The following is a 22,033-nucleotide window of genomic DNA, read 5'->3' as shown; positions in this document are numbered from 1 at the left end:
GCGACAGGTAGGGCACAAGAGAGACTGTGAGGAATCAAACTGCTCTATCAAAGTGCTCAGGTGGATATTACTACCAGCATTCCTAAATACCTGAAATTTCCAGGCAAGAAAAGAAGAGTTTGAACTGAAAACCATTGAAGTCTGTTACATGCAAGTTTTTTGTGATCTCTCAAATTGTATGATGAATATATTGAATCTGAAAAAGATCGTACCCATAGGAGCTTGTCATAATGTTGGGAGTCATGTTGTTCATTATGGCACCCTCCATTGTTTGCTACTGTTGTACTATCCTCTGTTGATGACCAAAATTTTGTTCGACCTCCATCATTTGAACTAGAAGAACGTTGATGAAATTGGGTTCTGATTCTGATGGCTTGGGGGGATTTGGTACCCCTGGAATCATCATGGGGTAGCATTCTCCTGAGGTCACGACTGTTATTTCTCTTTAATTACTTTAAAGTACTGGAGCACTAGAGGGCTTACCTGCTGCAGCAGTAAGATCTGACAAGGAGCCAGCAGCTGTGGGACCTGTTGTCCATATCTCATTCATCTTTTGGCATTTGTCAGGTTACTGTGAAACCTAATTCTTTTGTTCATAGTAACAAAATTGTAAAGTGAAAATAAGCACATGAAACCACAATTGTTTCTGTGTTCTCCATTGATTTTATAGTAACGAACTACATACTGGGAATCTATGAAATGCTGTTACTTTATGAGCAATACCAAGTGGGCTGTGGCATGAATGGGAGTTCCGATTGAGGAGTGAAGCATGGAAGATAATTGGTGAGGTTGTGCAAAACCACTTTGACATCTTATTAACTATAGTGGTTAGCACATCTGCCTAATGAGCAGGAGGCCTGCGTTCAAATCCTGCCTTTCATATTTAATTTTCATTCTTTTCAGTCTCCATGTATATATAATTTGTGTTTGAGGCCTCTGGAACTATATAGTTCCACTCGAGTAAATTATGTTGCTTTAGTGTTTCCACTACTAATGTAGGTGTCTGGTTGTGTAACCTTGCATTGTGCTCTAAAGAAATATTAGAATCACAAGGGAAAGTCAATGACCAAATTGCAAAACACCAATAAATGTCAAACATTAAACTGGATGATATGGTAACAGGCTATTAGGACAGGGATGTACTGACAACTACAGAGGCTAATATTATAGATAGTGTAATAAATATAATTTGAAATATCAGTGCAGTCAGAAGAAGCAGAGCATGCACAGGCAGCATTGAATGTACACCAGTGTGCTTGTGCTGTGTGGCACAACGTTGACAGGAGAAATTCATCACTTGTAATAATTATTGCTGAATTGCTATTCAACACCAAAAATAAGTATTCAGAATGAATACACATTACCAAGTTCCAAACTGATGCACTGAACACTTCAGCACACAGATGACACATCATACGCTGAAGCTGTTAATACATTACCCAGGCAAGAACAGCGACCAAAAGACGACGACGATACGTCCTCGACCTGCTCCCTCATCAACTATCTTGTCAATGACATCCTTCATCCACAGTCAGCACATGCCTGACCACCATTCCAAATTTCATATGGATTTTCAAATATTTGCAAATGTGAGGAACACAGTTGTTCAGGTAGTAGTAACTGAACACCATTTCTTTGTAGGTACATATTGTTACATTTTATATTCTGCATGAACTGAAAATTTGATATCTGCTCTATAGATAATTTTTACTCTTCTCTTGTTTTATTCATGTATCTTTCTTTAAATATTAATCCAAAAATTTCTTATTGAATGAATATAAAAGCAAAAACATGTTAAATTTGGTAAATAATGGAGGTACTGCCAGTGACCTGCGCACGGAAGTGACACAGGTCAACACCATAGAGATGGGAAATAAATGCTACTACTTCTTCCAGGTTTTAAAATGAGAGGAGGTGAGAGTTAAACTTTTTGTGTTTTACATTTGCTAATTAGGCTCCCACACTTCATTGTTTGGGGAGGGGGGTGTGGTTGTGAATGCAGTTGACGTAAAATGTTCAGCCACATTTTGAAAGCTCCTACTCTCCTACTCTTCTACTATAATTGAGCACAATTTTTTTTCTTTTTTTTTTTGTACAACAACAATATAATGCTTGAATTAAAAGCGTTTTCTGCATCAGGATCACCATATTTTTATTATTCCTCTTATGAATTTCAACAACCACCTGCTCCCATCTGATATTACATAAAAAATTTTCTGTAAGATGCTCACCTCCTAAATCTATCTCAACAAGAATTATCACTTGGTTTTGCTGAGATATTATTTTTGTTGCTCTGGTATACACTGAATTTAAAAATCTCAACCTTCAAATGCTAACTCTCAATGGGTTTGGTCTGCTGGTTAGTAGTTACCAATTTAGTAAGAATCAAAGTGTTCTATTATGTGTAACAATGACATACCAGATACAGCAACACTTTCCCGTGGAAAGTGCATCTCTTTCAGTACCTATGTACTAACTCTCCCAGTGAGTATGTGAGTGAGTTAGTGAGTACACTAATTGTGAATGCTACAGTAAAATTTTCAATGACTCAGTTACCCTCATACATTTCTGCACCAAGGGAAAATAAGCAAAATCAGAGCCAACGTAGAAATTTTGCTTAAATCAGGATGATGAAGTATCAGTGCCTCACGCAGCTGGTTTTTAATTAACTTAAATTCTTCTTGATATTTCTTATTCCATTTCCAAATGGAGATAGACTTGTGAAGATAAACAATTTTGAGGTTGAAAACTGTGATATAAATTAAATGTACTGTGTGACGTTTAGTTGTCTACAATATTTTGGTGCAGCAAAATATTTCTCTGGTTCTATTTTTGTCAGATCAGATTTGATTCTGCACAAAGAAACGTGCCAAAGGAAATTGTTTTGTGACTTGGTGAATTCTTATTTATCCATCTTTAATGTGACTCATGCTCCACTAAACCGGGAGTCCACTTCCGTCAACTGCTCCATTCTCTTTCCTTCCGCTTTGCTAAAACCTTCTTGACAACTTGGGGTACAGCACCGCCTTGGGTCCATCTCCGGATCTGCCTGCTCCGTGACCTTTGTCAATATCCCAAGGATGGTACACCATCACTTGTTTATCGCCGGGCATTTGCTGCTCTATGTGCACAAATGAAGGAAGCCACATTTATTTACACTGACGGCTCGAAAACATCGTTAGGTGTAGAGAGTGCCTATATTGTTGGCGACACCCCAAATCACTTTCGGCTTCCCGACCAATGTTCGGTTTATACTGCGGAGCTTTACGCTGTTCTCCAGGCTGTCCACTACATCCACCACCATCAGCGGATACAGTACGTTATCTGCTCAGATTCTTTCAGCTCTCTCCTCAGTCTCCAAGCTCTTTACCCTGTGCACCCTCTGGTCCACCGGATTCAGGACTGTCTGTGCTTGCTCCACCTGGGGGGGCGTCTCGGTGGCGTTCCTCTGGCTTCCGGGACACGTTGGTATCTGTGGAAATGAGGTGGCTGATATTGCAGCCAAGGCTGCAGTCTCCCTTCTTCGGCCAGCTATTCAATCAATTCCCTTCGCCGATCTATGGAGCGTTTTATGTCATCGTGTTGTACATTTATGGCACGCTCATTGGTTGATGCTTCCCCGTAATAAATTGCGGGACGTGAAAGCTCTTCCTTGTGCTTGGACCTCTTCCTCCCGAACGCGTCGTCGGGAGGAGGTAATTTTAACTCGACTGTCTTTTTAGCCATCGGCATCTTTTAAGCGGCGATCCTCCCCCACTCTGTCCCCACTGCTCTCAGCTGTGGACAGTAAGACACCTTTTAATTGAGTGCCCCTATTTAAATCCGTTACGCTCCCGTCTACAGTTATCGCCTGATATATCGTCGATTTTAGCAGATGACACGCGCTCAGCCGATCGCGTTCTCGATTTTATTAGTGCCAGTGAAATGACGTCAGTCATTTGAAGCTTTTTTTGCAGACAACCAACGCCTTTCTGTAGTGGATTTTTAAGCCTTCCTTCTGCTTTTAGTTTCTCCAATTTTATGACTTTCGTTCCCATTGCTGCTGGTTTCCATTTTCGGTTTTTTACTGTTTCCTAAGTCACGGACTGGGCGCTAATGACCATAGCAGTTTTGCGCCCTAAAACCAAAACAAAAAACAAAACAAAAACAAAAACAAAATGCCACTAAATGCTTAAATTAAATAGCATAGAATGTCTAAATGTTCTCCTTAAAGGCAGCACTAATTAGAATATCACCTACATAATGCTGAGTGTGTTAAAAATTCTTCTCTTAGAACTTCTGTAAGTTCTGTTATAAGGGCCGCTGATGATCCTGACAGACTGAAGGGTATTCATTTAAACAGGTAACATCTTCCATTCAACAGAAAGTCTGTATTTTTCCAGCTATACCTTCATTTTCCAGTTGATCTCATTTTACAGTAAACCACATCACTGCACCATAAGCATCAGTTAGTAAATGCACACTGAAATCCCTTTTTTCTACAGTGTGGATTGGATTAGAACATTCAATATCTGAGTGTTAAATTACTTGATTCTCCAACTTACCCATAATTACTTTATTAACCACTGCTTTCTAGGGCAAGGGTACTGGATACAATATGCTATGGAATGACTCATGATTCTTAACTACAGTTCAACAAGTGCAACATCTGATCAGCCGAGGTGTTTTTTAAAATAGATCAACGTAACACCTTAATATTTCTACCTGTTTCTTCCATTTAGCTACAGGCACTTCCACGAATAATTGAATCATACTGTGAGTATTAGTCAGAGCATCATCGTCATTATTATTCACCTGGAGCTCAGTATCTTCCTCAGACTTATTTAAAGTTGCAGTTTCCCCATTTGTCAAAAATGAATAAGCTCATATTTGTGATTGCAGCTCCCTAATCGTCTCCCTTGTTGAATCCTGAAACACTCTCCTCTTCTGTTCCCTCCACTAGTCACATAAAAATGAAGTGTAGGGGAATGCATTTACAAAGCTATTCAGAATCAGTCAATTCTGAGGGATAAACTGATATGAAGTGATCAAAAAATGAATACATTCTGATCACACATACTTTCCTGAATTCTGAATTTTAACAGTGCCTGGCCTTCAATTATACAGGATACTTTTCCGGCTCCATATTATGTGAAAATCAACACCTATTTCTCTCGGGCACTGTTTATATTGTATATGTTTCACAGATTTTTTTTTTTGTTGATATCAGGTAATGCAGCACAATTTCTAAACAAATTAAAAGTATTTTCAATATTTTTGAACCTGCTTTGGGTTATTCAAAAAGATTACATAGAAACTGATGCAACTTTTTTTCCCAAAATGCTTCCTCAAATTGAGGTGCCATTTAATCCAATGTTACACATTTGAAGGAGGCCAAATTTTTACCAGATATGCACAATATGATGGCTGAGGTGCTAGACCTATTTAATTCCACCTATTATGTATATTAAAAGGATAAAAACATTATCTCTTACATTTTAACCTTTACAATTTTTTCCTAATAAAAATGTTACATTTTCTATAAAGTTGATTCTGCAATATAGCTTATGTCTACTACCTACGTATGGACTATTGCAAGTTGAAGAAAAAAATTAGAGCAATGCTATATATCTTTAGGAAATATTTGTACCTGAAATCTGAAAAATACAGGTTGTGGGAAATTGTGAATGAAGATATGAGAACAATTAAATCGTACCTCAGAACATTCCTGAAGCATATTCTTCATCCTGCAGCATTTCTTCTCCTTCAAGCTTCCTCTTGGCTCTCCTTTTAGCACTTCTTGCTTCTTCAGTAACTTCAAGAGCTGAATCTTTCAGCTTCATGCACCCATTCTCCGTCACACATGAGCAATTGATCTTCCATATTAGATCCACATTTTATGTCTAAATTTCTCAGAGCTTCCAACTTTCCCATCATTCCATCATTGAAACATATCACTGCCTCTAGTACACCATTTTTTAATGTATTTAGTCATATAAAAGCATTCTTGTGTTATCTTCCCATATGCAATGGTTGAAACATTCATTTTTATTCTGGGTGCCCCCATGAAAACAATTGCTAAGCAAAACAAGATCACTCACATCTCTCAAAATTAGCTTTATTTTATTCATAACAGGCTCAGGAAGAGAATACTTATAACAGTATATTTGACTACTTTTTTTGCTTTATTATAACCACACCAAGAGTCTGCTCCTCTAGGGCAAAGTCCGTCAACAGGGTGGTCATCTGTGGGCAACTCATGAAAGTAGGTGACCGAGACAGCTTTTCTCGTTGCTGTAACATCTTCAGAATTGTTATGGACTAGCCATTAGATGACCTGCACCTCTGAATTAAGGTCTATTTCAATTTCTGTCAATCTGCATTGGCCAGACAGATTTTCCATCCAATAGCAACTTTCCTTTCATTTATCTTCATAGCTTCCTCAATCTAGCACCCATCCTCTTTTGCATAAGTCCACAACACTCCAGTTTTGTTACCAAGGTATCACCATAGACATTGAACTCATTAATTTTGTTGAAAGCTTTAGAGTCACCATCGCCTAGGTACTTCGTATAATTAACATTATAAATGGCCACTGACCTTTGAAATAATTTTAGAGCTCCATAACACTCGATACCTCCACTGTAGCCACCATAATTCTTAGAACACTTATGTTCAGTATGTCCAGTGTTACCATCACAGGTGTGGCAGTACTTAGATAAGCACTCAACATCAAAAACTTTTCCATTCTCCAGAGAAGTTCCACTTCATACACCATTCAAGAAACAATGTCCTTGGCATTGCCATGTCCCATCAAGTGCAACAGAAAAGTCCCTGGTTCCAATAATATTTACAGTTTCTTCTACCGCACGTTTCATAGATGTTTTAGACACAACAGTCAAGGCACCTAAAAGTATTTTTATGTACTTGTTGAACCTAGTTTGAGGAAGAGGTAGGTCCATCAAACCACAAAATGTTTGAGTAGCCTTTTTCCCCTTTTTGTATTGCACACATGCAGGCACTAACTTTAGAGTTACACCGTATGTATCATGGACAATGTTCAAAGTTCCTTTTTAAGGTTATTTATTGGAGGATGTACACAGAACTACTTTTGATGCCAAACCCTTCCAGACAGCCTACACCATCACACTGCTTACATTTCCCCACTTCCTTTATCAAAGAAGATAAAATGCCACCAACAACAACAAATCCACTACAAACAGCATCATTGTTAACACAAAAATTTGAATCACTGGGAGGCGTGGTGGGAGTGTCTTCCCTAAAGAAATGATGCAGAAGTTATTTTCAACAGTGTGGCTTGCTTTTTTGTATATGTAGCACTCGATCAACACGTGGGTAAACTGTTTCAACAAAACAGAGGTAAATACTAACAAAGGTAATAATTTACAGGCACTAGAAACCTGCATTGTTACTAACATATACAATGTATCATACAAATAATCACTGGAAACAGTTTACAGTTCTTTCCAAAATAATACTGGTTTTTGCAACAGAAGTAAAGGGGGTGTGGTGGCATACATGTCCGTAACTGTAAAATTTGCTATACTTAGGTCATTTTTCGTTTGAAACCCTGTAATGTACATATATCAATGTAATCGGGAAAGACTATAGAATTTATTAAAGTCATTAAAAAAAATTTCTATTTTTCCACCAATTATAAGTACCCAGTATGATTAATGGGGTTACTTTGATTGGTTACAGCAATGGTAATATGAAAGTTACTAACAGGAAATACAGGAAATGCAAGGAGGTAGATTTTCCATAATAGTTCTCATCCACCTCAACGAAATGGCTACTGCATCCATAATTCAGCATATTTGGACTTCCACAAAAGGCATTTAAATGTATTTATGATGCTATGTTTCCTCCCTCTATAAATCTTCTTACACTTCAGTGATAGGTTTGCACTTTGTGGTGTTCATTGTGACTTCTGACACACTTCTGACAACTTCAGTTTTGGAGTGACCTATTTCCAAAACTTCATTTAGTTTGCTGAATCACGACTTCTCGTATTATGACTTCAGCTTCTGGAAATTCTGGCCATTGGTTTTGCACTCTTTCTCTGGCATATGTTGGGATTTTTGGTTTTTAATTCTGTTTCTTTTCACAAAACCAAAATGTGTTTAAGAATGTGGCTTAAAATTCATCACCTATGGAATAATTTTTGTTTCTGAAATAAATGTATGAACTGTTTGAACCCAACCATGGCACACATCCTGTGGGCTTTTTTGATTGTCCTGAAAGTTCTGTTATCTACAATTGAGTTGCATTATGAATGTTAGTCTCTACTTTGCTTAATGCTGCATTAATGTTGTGCAGTGGAAGCTCTCTATTTATTCCATCGACACTTCCTCATAGTGTATGAATTGCTGGTGGATTTCATCTTCTCCAGTACACACTACCACACACCCACAAACTCTATTGACATTTTTTGCCATGGGCGCTACTGCACATTAATGCTGTCAGGGATATTAAATTCAAAGATATATGGGTACTTTTCCCTTCAATTGGTACAGTGGTACTTTGTAATTATGACATCACTTTCTAGTCACTTTCTTCTTGCACATAGCTGATCTCCATTAATTGTATGACTTTATTGTTGGACAACCATGTTGATAACATGCATAAACAGTATCTTTCCTAGACTTAGGCCTTTGGTTCGACTAATGCTTCAATGTTGAGTTGACATGTTTTAATACTTGGTCTCACTTCTGTAGATGTTTGTCCCTGGTAAAGAGCTATTGATGTGATGATGAGTCATTCCTTCCCTAACATATGTACTTCTCATGTAGTTGGGAGATTAGCCAGTTGTGTTCTATTTGTAGTACCACCCAGGGATCACATGGAGGGTCCTTTGAGGTTGACATGTGCTCTTATGAAGCTTGTTAGCTATTTCAGGGGTCAATGCAGCTTCACAACTGACATAAGGTTAATAAAATTATATATTATGTTGGATAAGTAGTTTTAAACATAGATTACAACATAGTGATTATAGAGAAAGTTACGTAGTTTAGTTTTTAATAGATATTTACTATTCCATAAGATTTTCAGCTCAGTGGGAAGGAGGTTGAGAGTTTTTACAGCAGCATACATTGCATTTCTCTGCAGCAGAGACAGTGTACATAATTCTTTGTTTAGTGACACACCTGTGAATTGCGGAGTTCTGTCACCAAGGATCCAGTCTCCAGGAACATGATACATTAGAGAAAATAAGTGTTGACAAGCAGTAGTAAATATTCTCAGCTGGCTAAATTATTTGCAATGGGAGTTTCATGGACTCATTCTATATATGACTATTTTCACTGCTCAGTAGGAGATTCTAGTTTGATTAAGGAAGAGTTCCCCCAGGACATATTTCTATGTGACACTATAGAGCGCACAGAAGCAGAATAAGCTACCTGTCTGACCCCTTCATCATCGAGAATGAGAGAGCAAAAGCTGCTGAGCTGACTCTCTGCTCAGTCTGATAAATGTGACATTACTTCCATAATTTGCAATGGATGTCAATGCGCAATAACTTGATGGTATCAACTGATAATATGGTGCTTATTCACTGTCACTGAGTGTTTGTCTGGCTTTTTGTGACTTCATGTAAATTGCATAAATTTTATCATGTTTAGGTTGGCAGGAAGGGAGTTAACAAACCTGTTACAGAAGTTTCGTGAAATGTCATTGGAGACTGTAATTGACAGATATTCTGTTACAATGATGGTGTCATCTGTAAACATGGTACATTTCCACTATACGCGATTCACTACTGCAGGCAGATCTTAGCATAAATCAGAGACGCTGAAGGACTCAGGAGGACAGAAGTTGGTTCTTTACCCAAACACAGTTCTGGCAGTATTACTAAATTACTAATCAGGTTCATTACACACAGTACCAGCTGCATGTAGCCTACATAAATGCTTTCTTTGATTCTCAGTATTTCATACAAATGTAGAGTGAATTTAAATCCCTGCCATAATTTTGTCCTTATGTCTTACAACAAAAGTTTAACCCTGTGGGACGAGTATTACAGTCGGAAACTGTGCATACATGTCTCGCAGCAGTGTAGCTCAAGTTGCATGATTTATACACACTGTATACATCCAATGTTTCATAATGAGAGCACTTTGTGATTTCCAAAAACTTCAAACATAATTTCAAACCTCTCCTAAATGCTCAACGTCAGAACATAGTTGTGCATTTGCAAAATAGTCAGAAGTATGAAGTTGTTTTATACATTGTAGTTTAAGTCTTTTAACATACCGAGTATGATTTATGTGGAAGATACTTGTTATGCATCATAATTTGAGCATATTTTTACAATAATGTGGCTCTTCACTCTTGCCTGAAATTCTCTTATGCAGATGTAACAATAATATAGATCCTAAATGATTACTAAGTATTATTAGAAATTTCAGTTATAGGTTTCTCTTCTAACTGTACTTCACAGATAAGTAATGGATACATGTGTTTGCTGAAATTTATTATGCCAGTGTTCTAATAATCTAAATGTTAGTAAACTGTTAAAAGCTTACATGCATTGAAACTTGAAAAAGCAGTTCATGATCAATGTACATTTCTACTAAGCAGCAATCTTTCAAGATTGACACAGCTCTTCAGTATTATAAAATATGCATCATATTAGTATACTCAAGTATTAGATGGCAATTGTGGGTGACTGGATATTATCAGTCTTCTCACTGCATACAGGTGTTGCTAACATTCCAGTAACAGGGTTTATACCATTTTGGTCTATTTTAGAATGTAAGACTCAACTGACACTAATTGGCACAACAGAAAACTATGTAATGTGCCTTGGCATACAGTATCAGAAGACATGTATATTAATTTTTAATGTGTCTGTGGTGGAAATTGGAAGAGCTGATTAAACTCTCATTCTGTGTGTTGATGTTACTGGTAGATTTGATTAGTTGTGGTTTACACATGATCCAGTATGGTTCCGAGGTGAAACGACAGGATCTTCATACCTGAATTATACTAGGTATGGATATTTTCACATACTGTACTGCTCCTTCCTTTGTATTTTATACAGAACATACTGTTGTTCATGTGTGCCTTTGTGTGTGGGCTGTTCGTTATCTGTATGTAACATCTCATGGAACATGGTGCATATTTTTCAGTACAGTCTACAATGGACGATGTTTCCTTTTATAAAATGATTATCATATTTGGAGACTGTGAACGTGCATATAATCAAACTTGTTAAATGTAGCTACAATAACAGCTGGTCAAGAAGGTATGGGAATTTGTTAATGACATTGTAAATATGTGATTGTCATTAGTTTTTAAATTTTATCTATTAATAGAAAACTTACTTTAGCATAATTTAGAAACTCAGTAATACAACATTCCATAAATTCCTCTATGTGTTAGGTAACCTGTGTATACAGGTAATTACCATATTTTGTGTTGGTTAAATTGTTATCTGCACATGTTCATACCATTGCCACAATAGCAGTATGTTTTCCTAAAATTCTAGAGTCTCTCAACTTTGATATTTCTGTATGATGCTTCTCTATATAATGACAGTCTGCATTTGTAACCCAATGTAGAAGGGGCATTCACTAAGTAATGCAACATATTTCTATTCCTGGCCGATGTCAGTTCGAAAAAATGTGCATGAAACATCTTCGGCTTTGATGAAACTATAGCGGCTGAAGAAGGAATATTCCACAAAGTTCCAATAAGTGGCAGCACTATTTGTGCCTTAAAATCTGTCTGTAACAGAGGTATGTTCCACGCAGGGCCCTGTTGAGTTTTCAGTGCAAAACCAGACCATTTCAGTTATTCATAGGCACTTGCAGAATATCTACAGAGACCTGGAAAAAAGTGTGCCATTTGCACACAGTTGTGACTGCAATGTTGGAACATGCAAACACTCTGATTGTGATCTGGCAATCACAATGGATGGAACACCTCGCTGCTCAGCTGGACATCTCTGTTGTTAGTGCAGACACAGTTGTCCACCAGTTAGGGCACTCAAAGATGTGCCCTGCTCTGTTCTGCCAAACTGGAGATGGTAAAGACCAACGAACAACCATCTGTGCCAAACTGACTGTGCATTAGGAGGGTTATAGTGATAATCTTTGTTGAATCTTGTCAGATAATGCAACACTTTGAACTGAGAAACAAAACAGCAATCCACAGAGTAGCGCCACATCATCTCCTCTGAAGAAAAAGTTCAAAGCTTCATCCTCAACCAATGAAGTCATGGTGGTGGTCTTCTGAAATTTTGAAGTTGTTATTCTTTGTGCTTATCTCCATCATAATGTAGTGTTTTGCACTACCATCAGGAAGTTGAAAAATGACTTCAGCACACACATCACCACAAAAATGGAAATGAACTTCTCCTTCTCTATGGCATTGCAAGACCACGCCAAGTCTGCACACTTGAGAGGAGCACACATACTTCATTGGGACAAAGAAACGAAAGCCAGAAGGTGCGATATCCAGACTGTTGTGTGGACAAGGAAGAATTATCCATTGAAGGACGCTCTCTACAGAAAGCAGTGTGTGGATGATAGGATAGTTGTTGAAGCAACAAGATGGCACCAACGTCAATCTTTAGAATTGTGTCTCACAAGCATACAAGTCCTCCCTGTAAGGTGGCATAAGGCCATCAAATTGAACAGAAATTATGTTGAAAACTGAGGTTTTGTATCAAAGACCATAGGAAATTATATGGTGTTATGGAATCCTGAATAGAACCAACCTGCTTTCTGAAAAATTTTTGCATTACTTACTGAATATCCATCATATAACTGAGCATTTTAGACAATCCGATGTTCCAATTTAGTAATGTAGGACATACTATTTTGTGTATTACGATCAGCTCAAACAAGCTGCATAGTTATTTCAATTTTAATAGGTGTCAAGAAATTTCTTTTAAAACTTGTTATTTAATGTCAGCTGAGTTGTAGCCTGTAGTGACTACAGAGGCCTGTTACATGTTATAATTCATTAATGTGTCTGTGTTGTAAAAATAAAATTTCAAAAAATTTAATATCAGCAAGGTATTACTTGGAAGGAATATCTAACAGCATACATCAGTGCATAAAGTGTTGTTACATTTTTGAATAATTTAATGTTGCACTTCGGTACATCTACCCATTGTTAATTGTATCATGACCAAACAATGTACTTGCGATGTTACAGAACATGGCATTGTGTCAACTTGTTGGCTCAGCATAAACATTTAAATTTCACAGTATTAAATCTGACCTGATCTTTGGTTTTAAATATGGTCAAATACCACTTGCCATAAACAGAACAGTCATATGTATGTCACTATCACCTTTCTAGAAATGTCTGACATTACTTCCACTTACTTGTGTCAGACATATTCTGTTTCCTTTCCTGTCGGTTTCTCTTGACCAACTCTTGATCTTTTCGACCCCAATGGTATTAGGTTGCGAGGCCAGAGGGTGTCTTTCATTTTCTTTATTTAATCTTCTCTCTGATGGATGGAGGACATGCTCATCTATTGAAGAACAAGAACAAGATGAAGAGGAAGTAGTTATGATACTATTTTATATCTCCTCAGTGTATGGAGAAACCCTTAGCAATGCATGTATCAGAACAGAGTGATGAGCATGCTGTGGTGGAGCATTATTAAATTTCCGTGAAGTTGTGCAAAAGGCTGGACATCCCTGATGGACACAAAAGTAATTTGGAGGTGCCAGATGTTTGGAGAAGACTGAAATAAAAATGAGGACAGGAGTTTTTGATGGAGCAGTGTTGAAAGTATATGAGGTACTGCTGTATCTCCTCTCAAGAGAGTATCTTCTTGCTAAACAGTGTCCCAGATGCTACTGTGTTCAGAGTAATGTCTCACATCACAGACCTCATGGATGTCTGCCCTGCTCCTATCATTTGTATTTTGGTGTCCATAATTGTCATCATGGGTGAATGTTCTCTAAGGCTGCTAACAGGAAGATGACACAAGGTCCAGCTAGCATTGACAGATGCCTGAAGTACCTTTACCTGCAGCCTATCACTTGCGGAAGGCACCAAACTGTCTCACATCAGAAGCCCTACTTGCTGAGCATCACACTTTTTCCAGCCATTTACATGCCTCACCTTCCCAAAAATGTGCATCAGCATTATAAAAGCCAGAGCACAAATGTATGAAGGGTAGCTCACGAGTTTCATCAACTACAAGTTGTGGATTCTCCATCACGCATTGACATTGTAGTTACTCACAGAATTTCATATTGGTCTGAATGCAATGATAAGTGGTTGTGGATATCACTATTGTCTGGTGTGGAAGGAACCAACTTAAAATAAATATTGTGCAAATTGCCAGTGTTATCCCTGCACTTCAGATGTGGAATTCCCTTCCAGATGTTTTAAAATACACCCAGTGAGACCTGGTGTAGTTAGGCAGGATCCCATAACTTCAGAATTAAATGGATAAAAGAAGTGGTAAAGTCACTATTTTGGTCATTTATTTATTTAGTTTTAAATACCATATGCTCTTGGGATATTTTCATTGGTGTTAAATACATTTAATGTAAAATATGCAATCTGTTGTAAAACTGCCACAGATTTCTTTTTCTGTACCCAGGGCATGTCAGAATTCCTATTATGGGTGTGTAAGAGTTATAGAAGGGACTTTGTACATTTACAGACATGGGTTCATTAATGAAACCTGGTGGATAAAGTTTTCTCTAGAACCTCTCTGTAATAGGAATTGTGAAACACTCTGGATTTTTAGTGACTAGATGGATGGCATGTGTTGAGTGTAGACTTAATGAGGCTCGATAGTCACAAAAATCTCACACTTAAGAAGCTTTGCTTTAGTCTTACCTAATCGATATAAATATGCAATAATACAAAAACATCATTATTTGTTGAAGTCCATACAATTCTCAGTTTAGATGTTTTTGTAGTAATATTACCCCAGTTTGGAGTTGTCAGTTATCGACTTCCATGTTTCCCTTTTAAATTCAGTATTACAGTGGCAGAGAATGTGACTGAAACACAACTGGTAATATTACAATAGTTAATTCATAAATATATTCTGAGTGCATGTGCTGTCAGCAAGAATGTATATATGTTACACTTACTCTGTTAGAACAAACTTTTTTGTGGTTCACAAGTTACTGCAATAATGTCTTTGTATTCATAATATCATCCCTGTTGTGATAATCGTATGTACACCAATTATAGTGATATTTGCATGTTCCTGTTGTTCATAAGTGAAAATTTAGTACCTTACCATCTGGATTTTGTAAAGGTATCAACAAATTTCAAATTGTTCAGACTCTGATGCCCTTTTATACACAGGAGTTAATCTTCTGACAGGTTTGCAAATAAGTTAATGAGCTCAATGTTTCACTTAAAGCATAAATGCAAACATATGCTTAACTTTTTCTTCCTTACATGCTTGAAGTCATCAGAGGTCTGTAAGTGCACTCATCCTGAAATACTCAACAAATATTGTTACACTGCCTTGACATGCACACAGTTTCCCACTGTACTACTGGCCAATATCTACTCGCTAAGACACAAAACCTTATGTTAAAAATGTCTTGTTGTGTTTAAGTCCATCAATAACTAAGCAAAATATGTATGTAGTTCCTCGAAGGCATTAATTAGTCAACTTGTGACTGGTACTGGGTTCCTGGATATACAACTGAATCTCCAGTACCATGGTGTAAGACTTAACTTGAAGGTCAGTTACTGCAATAACATTAGTTCAATAAGTGATTATGTCATTCGTTGCTATGTAAGTGACTTCTGTGTATACAAAGTTAGTTTTGCAATACTGTCTGATTGTAAAGTGACTCATTATGTCAAAAAAACCTTGCGTTATTAATATAGTGCATCATCATTAGGGCTCTTGTCTGTTTTTATTACACTAGCCATTGGCTACAGGTTTTTCTTCATCAGATGCGTGTGTCCATGCATGTCCACTCTATGCACATTTCTTACTAACATTTCAGAATTTTGGGTGTATGAACGGTGGTTAGGGTAGATCTTGTTTGTGTACATGGTTGTTGGGTGATCATAAATCATTAACTCAATCCATTAATTTGTGTCTAATGTTAGAAGCAGTTCCCAGGTATGGAATTTTCTTCATTCTCCTGTGTCGTATCTTTACTTCAACACATGTTTCATTCTTCTTGTGATACTGATCACTGCAATACAGGGGACCAAGTATACAAAGCGTCTGTTAACTGTTGTTGTTTGAATACAAACTTCTGTTCGTGGATACAGGACTCGGAGCGTGTGAGTGTGGACTGCCACAATCCAAAGACCCATGAATACCATCAAAAGCAGGAGACAGCTGTTTCCATAAGCGGTTCCTACATGATTTGCTTGTAATTATGTTGGCAGATCTGAGTGGTCATTACCAAGATAGTGAGCTGCAGTAGGTTTGATATAGCAGTTTACTCCCATTGACTGGTTGCCTTGCAATGTAAGGGAAGTTAGACATATTTGCGCACTTCCATTCTTCCACTGTTCCTCTCTATTAGTGTGATTCAGTAACTTTACGATTGGATAGAAGGCAAAGATCTGGAGTGTTTCTCTTGAATGTTTCTAAATGCTTTTAATGTGCCTATTTACAGAGATTGCTATACACACATTCATTTCCTGTGTTGGATTAAATGTACTAAGCAATCAGTAGGAATAAATGTAATCAGTACCAATGTAGAAATTTCTTCTTAAATCAGGATGATGAAGTATCGGTGCCTCATGCAGCTGGTTTTTAATTAACTCAAATGCTTCTTGATATTCCTTATTCCGTTTCCAGATGGAGATGGACTTGTGAAGATAAAAAAAATTGAGAATGAATACTGTGATAGAAATTGCATGAAATGAGAGATTTTCAGTTGTCTACAGCTTAGTTGTGGAGGAAAATTTGTCACTGGTTTCATTTTCGTCAGATCAGATTTGATTCCACACAAAGAAATTACATGCCCAGGGAAATTGTTTTGCTATTTGGCAAATACTTATCTATCCATCCTTAATGTGACTCTTGCTCCACTAGATACTTCAATTACATGGCATAGAATGTCTAAGTGTGCACCCTAAAGGCAGTGCTAATTAGTATACCACCTACATAATGTTAAGTGTGTCAATAATTCTTCTCTTTGAACTTCATTAAGTGCTGTCATAAAGGCCACTGATGATACTGACAGACCAAAGGCCATTCTTTTAAACTGGTAACAACTTCCACTCCACAGAAAGGCTGTGTTCTGCCTGCTATACCTTAGTCTTCTAGTTGGTCACATTGTACAGTAAACTGCATCATTTCTCCGTGAGCATCAGTTAGAAAATGCATACTGCTACCTTCTTTTGTTACAGTGTGAATTGGAATAGAACATTACCTACCTGAGTTATAAATTATCTGATTCTCCTACATATTCTTAATTGCTTTATTAACTACTGCTTTCTAGGGCAAGGGTACTGGGTACAATTTGCTATGGAATGACTCATGATTCTTAACTTGAGTTTCACAAGTGCATCATCTGATCGGACCAGGTGTTCTTCAAACAGATCAACATAACACCCTATATTTTTAACTGTTCCTCCCGTTTAGTTTCAGGCATGTCCACTAATGTTTGATTCACACTTTGAGTACTAGTCAGAGCATCATAATCATTCTTATTCTCCTGCAGACCAGCATTTCCTCAGACTTACTTGAAGATGCAGTTCCCAAGCTCATATTTATGAATGGAGCACTCTAATCATCACCCTTGATGAATCCAGAAACTATCTCCTCTTCTGTTCATTTTGTCTGGCTAGTGGAAGGAAGTGCGAGAGAATGCATTTACAAAGCTATTCAGAATCAGCCAACTCTGAGAACTAAACTGGTATCAAGTGACCCAAAAATGAATACACTCTGCTTGTACATACTCTCCTGAATTCTGAAATCTAACAGTGCCTGGCCTTTGGTGAGATTGCATTGATTGTTTACAGCAATGGCAATATGGAAATGATAAACAGGAAATAATCAAAATGCAAGGATGTAGATTTTCTGTAATAGCTCCTGTCTTGTTTGCATGAAAGGCTTTAAAATGTATTCATGTTTCCATTTTTTCCTTCCTCTATAAATCCTTATTCACTTCAGTGACAGGTTTCCACTAGGTTGTGTTCTGACTCATTTCTGACAATTTCAGTTTCTGAATAGCCCGCTTCCAAAATTCATTTAGTTTACTGTATCATAACTTCACATATTACGACTTCAGCTTTGGAATATCTGGCCACTGGTTTTGCACTCTGTCTGTGGCATATATTGGAAGTATTTCATTCTCAATCCTTTTTTTTTTTTTTTTTTTTTTTTTTTTCACAGAACCAAAATTTCTTTAAGAAGGTGGTTTAAATTCTTCACAATTGGAATAAATTTTGGTTAAACGAATCGTCCAGGTATTTGCTTAACATTACATGTGGGTAATGCACATGTCTACTTTGCCCTGGTTGGTTTAATGTTTCTGAAATAAATGTTTGAATCCAAACAAGGTGAACACCCTGTGCCCTTTTTTATTGTCCTGAAAGTTCCATTATCTACAGTTGTTTGAGGTGCATTGTCAATGTTAGTCCCTATTTTGTCTAATGCTGCATTAATCTTGTGCAGTAGAAGCTCTTTATTTCTTTTCACCCTATGTCACAGTCTGTGGATTTCCGGTGGATTTTTTTTCGTCTCCAGTAAGCACAAGCACAACCACAACCACCACCCACAACCTCTACAGACCTTTCTTGCCACACGTGCTACTGCACATTGATGCTTGCTAGACACCTTCCTCCTGTATGTACCTGATCTCCATTATTAGTATGACTTTGTTGTTGGACAACCATGTTGATAACATGCTTAAACAGAATCTTTCCCAGAATTTGGCATTTGGTTCAACTAATGCCTTCATTGTTGAGTTGACAAGTTTTAATACTTGGTCTCACTTCTGTAGGTGTTAGGCCCTGGTAAAGAGCTTTTGATGTGATGATGAGTCATTCCTTCCCTGACTGATATGTACTTCTCATGTAGTCAGGAGGTTAGCTAGTTGTGTTGGTTTTTTAGTAACACCCAGAGGTTACGTGTAGGGTCCATTAAGGTTGACATGTGCACGTGTGAAGCTGCATTGCTCCCTGAAATAATTTTACTAACCTTTTGTCAGTTATGAAAATTGTTAGGTATCTCTTATGTTGGATAAGTAGTTTATAAACATATTGTACAACACAGTCATTAATGATACAGTTATGGAATAGTAAATAACTATTCAAAACTGAACTATATGAGGAAACTACATAAGGTTTTCAGCTCAATGGGAAGGAGGTTGAAAATTTTTATAGCAGCATACATAGCATCTCTCTGCAGCAGTGACACTGCACACAATTCTTTTGTTTGGTGCCACACATGTGAATTGCTGAGTTGTGTCACCAAGGATCCAGTCTCTAGGAACAAGATTTTCTGTGGTGTATTAAATGTAATAAGTGTGCCAGTGGGAAGCTCTTTCATAGCCTCTCACAGTCAAACACCACTGCATTTTGTAACAGGCCTACTCTCCACTTTATCACCCTTAAGAACACACAGTTGCAGTAAATGTTTGTACACAACAACAGAAGAACCCACATAAGCCACAATCTTATTGGCGGATGTGGTCTGCCAGACTGCTGATTTGACTCGTGCAGCACTTAACATCCTGTTGCAGCTTATCGCTGTTTTCAACTTTTATTAGAACTATCAAACCTTCAGCAAGTAGATAAATTTATGTTCTTTTACACTTACATGCATTATGTTCAGCTGCTTTGCCATTTGACCACTTTACCTAGAGTACCATCTGCTAATGACACTGTAATACACAGAAACGTATTATCGTTTAGGAACTCTTGGAGGATACATGTTGACTTGGACTGAATTTCTATTTAGTATGGTGAACAGCAACTTGTTCTACATGTAAAAAATGTAAGTGGATGTGGATGAGTAGGAGAAACAAGCCATTAACATTAAAATACAGTATCGGTACTGTGATGCTTGACACAATCTACATCCACATGACTGATCTGCAATTCAACTTTAGTCACACCATGTGAGCTCTACTTTAATTTGTGGTGGTGGTGGTGGTGGTGGTGGTGGTGGTGAATATAATCATATGTAGGTTGGTGCCAACAAAATATTTTCACATTAGGAGAAAACTAGTGATTGATCTTTCATCAGAAGATCTCACTGCGATGAAGATCATCTTGGTTTTAATGATTGCCACACACATTCGCTTGTTATAACCATGACACTGTCTCCCCCTATTTCACTATAATACTAATTGTGTGGCTCTTCTATGGACTGATGTTTTTCCTCCGTCAATAATATCTGATGCGGATCTCACACAGCACAGCAGTACTTCAGAAGATGGTGAACAAGCTTGATTATATGAAGTCCCTGTTGTAGACCTGTGGCACTCTCCAAGTGTTCTGTCAATAAATTGCAATTGTTGGTTTCGTTCCCTCACAACATTGTCTATATGACCATCCAATTTAATTCGTCTGTAATTGTAATTTATAGGTATTAAGCTTAATTGACAGCCTTTAGATTGATAAATTGTCAAACTGAAATTTAGTGGGTATCCCCTCACCCATGTGGATGATCTCATTTCTCGTTATTGAGAGACAATCGCCACTCTTCACACCATACAAATATCTTGTATAAATCATTTTGCAATTTGTATTGATCATCTGATGACTGTGCTTGATAGTAAATGACAGCATCATCTGCTAACAATCTAAGAGGACTGCTCAGATTGCTTCCTAAATCATTTGTGTAGATCAGGAACAGCAAAGGGCCTATAACGCTCCGGTGGAGATCACCAGATATTACATCCATGTTACTCAATGGCTCTCCATAAATTATGGTCTATGACCTTTCTGACAGGAAATCATGAATCCAGTGCATAACTAAGATGTTACAACTGTGCAATTTTATTAGAAGTTGTGTCTAAGGAATAGTGTCGAAAGCCTTCTGGAAACCTAAAAATATCACATTAGTTTGGATCCTCCGGTGAATCTCAGTTGTTACTTTGTGGAACTAAAGTGTGGATGTGTTGCCTTGTTTAATGAGAAAAACATTTTCAGAATCCATACTGACTGTGTATCAACAGATTGTTTTCCTGGAGCAAATGGGTGTGTATGATTACTAACTTTGGAGTTATTGTATGAGCATACTCTGAAACAAACCTGAGTGGCATGCAATCCAGACCAGAGTAATGTAAGCTGCTTCTCAACATGGAGAATACCTGCTACCAAGTTATTCATATTTGCATTCTTGATTTGAATACTGGAATATTTTCTTGCTTTTTGAAATTATTTCAGCAAAGAAAACTATGCTTTCTGCAACTCAGCTTTAGTCTCACTTCATCAGTAACATCACTGTTGTTATCGCACAGTGAAGGTATTGATTCCATGTTGGTGTTGTTGTACTTTACATATGACCAGAACCTCTATCGATTCTGCCAGTTTTAAGGGCAGTTTCATTGTGGAAACTACTAAAAGCCTCTCGCACTGGGAGTTTACGTTGTTTTACAATTGGCATGCATTTCTTCATAGCTTTTGTAATAGTGTTCTGATCTGTCAGTTTCGTGTACTAGGTGGGACCTCTTATTAATTTATTTTGTACATAGCTCTCAACTGCTGTTGATTCCATTTATTTGTATCCATGATCTCTGGTCTAGGCCTACATAGTCAGATCAGATGGAGTTCAGGCTGCCTCTTAGAAAGATGCCAAGTGCATTTTTAACTGCATTTCTATATGTATACTTTATGTTTATTTTTGTGTGTTTGGATCTTACAACATTTATTCTCTCTACAATAAGCATGTGGACACTAAACTGTGTATCCATCATAATGCTCCCTAATTGCTCATTATTATTTGTGGATAAGTAGTCAGCAATGCTTCTACAATAATTTACAATTAATGTGGGCACCTGCACTAATAATTATTGTTGTAAATACTTCTCTGAGAAATCTTTTGGTATGCCAGATGACATACCTAAAACCGACTTGCAACATGTATTTTAGCCAACATATGTAGGCT

General features: G+C 37.4%; 1 protein-coding gene across 1 annotated transcript in view; it reads right to left on the bottom strand.

Annotated features, from left to right (window-relative positions):
- The window catches only part of LOC124775118 (mucin-20-like), a 157,264-nt gene that overhangs the window by 7,134 nt on the left and 128,097 nt on the right, over positions 1-22,033 (bottom strand). The window lies entirely within an intron of this gene.

This window comes from Schistocerca piceifrons, chromosome 1 (genome assembly GCF_021461385.2).
Source record: "Schistocerca piceifrons isolate TAMUIC-IGC-003096 chromosome 1, iqSchPice1.1, whole genome shotgun sequence".
Classification (NCBI taxonomy): Eukaryota; Metazoa; Arthropoda; class Insecta; order Orthoptera; family Acrididae; genus Schistocerca; species Schistocerca piceifrons.
Note: the sequence above shows the minus strand (reverse complement) of the source record. Positions and strands in the feature narration are given on the sequence as shown.